The following is a 1115-nucleotide window of genomic DNA, read 5'->3' on the forward strand; positions in this document are numbered from 1 at the left end:
GTAAGAGCGCACCGAGGTAAGTGTCAATTTTTCTTTTGACCCTGAAGGTTTTGGGGGTACTGCTGAATCTATTTTATTTTTTGCCCATGATGGTGTGTAGCCGGTGAACTGAACCCTAAAACTGGGCTAGCTGTGCCAGAGCTCTGGAAGTGTCCATCTTGGTTGCGGGTTGGTCGCGTATACCTTAATGGAATGTTAAGGTTAGAAGGTTTGAATTTGCATAATTGCATATTTTAAAGAGGCTTAGTGTCTGTGAATATATTGGATTTAGACTATGGTTCAGAATTCTTTTTTCCCTTTTAAAAACAAAGTATTAAGAATGCAATATAAAAATCCAAGGTTTAGAAAAAATCAAAACTAAAAATAGTTTAGATTCATTTAGTGTTAAATTCTAAATTCAACTATAGGTTTTACAAATTAAACAGTTTTTGGTTTCAATGAATAGGAAGGACTCATAAAAGTATTGGAGAAAGAGTAGTCTGAATTGGGTTGGGAAACTCTTACCTGCTTCCTCTTAATCATTGGACTTGAAGTTGCTAGCCATGAGCCACTTTAAAATCTGCAACCCAAGCATCCATAGTCAACTTCACCAGATTTGGTGACTATGTCTTGTGCATTCCAAGAGCAGCCAGATGGTTGATGGGAACTCACTTGCTTGGATCAAGCAATGCCCTGTGAGGGCAGTCAAGGGCTCTTGTCTCAGACCTTCCCCAAGGTTGATTTCAATGAGTAACCAATGCACTCAGCTAGGAACCTCAGCACTAAGCTTTTCTCCATGTTTGCTGTAGACGTCCTACCATCTACATAAACCCCAGTAATGTTCTTGAATTCTAACATAGGGTGACACAACTGCTCACCTTGATCAAGCTGCCAATAAACATTCAAATGCACTCGCGGACATTAATTCTGTCGAACTTGCAAACTCTTTTTTTCTATTTATTTGGGTTTTTTTTTTATTTATTAAACTGTTAGATGAAAGGATCATGGGAAAATATTTTATTTGAATAAATGCAAATGAGCACACTAGCATATATGGCTAATATATGTTCGGACAGAATGCGGCCCTCTGTTGGTTAGATACATTAAGTAGCATAATAACTTTGGATTTCAAGCAT

The 1115-nt window shown here is 37.7% G+C and overlaps 1 pseudogene; it reads right to left on the reverse strand.

Moving 5' to 3' along the window:
- Positions 1-465: 465 nt before the first annotated feature.
- LOC149276673 (Nuclear RNase P) lies at positions 466-775 on the reverse strand (annotated as a pseudogene).
- Positions 776-1115: the final 340 nt, after the last annotated feature.

Source organism: Sceloporus occidentalis, unplaced genomic scaffold (assembly GCF_023333645.1).
Source record: "Sceloporus occidentalis isolate IW3139 unplaced genomic scaffold, rSceOcc1.0.p SCAF_232, whole genome shotgun sequence".
NCBI classification, from domain to species: domain Eukaryota; kingdom Metazoa; phylum Chordata; class Lepidosauria; order Squamata; family Phrynosomatidae; genus Sceloporus; species Sceloporus occidentalis.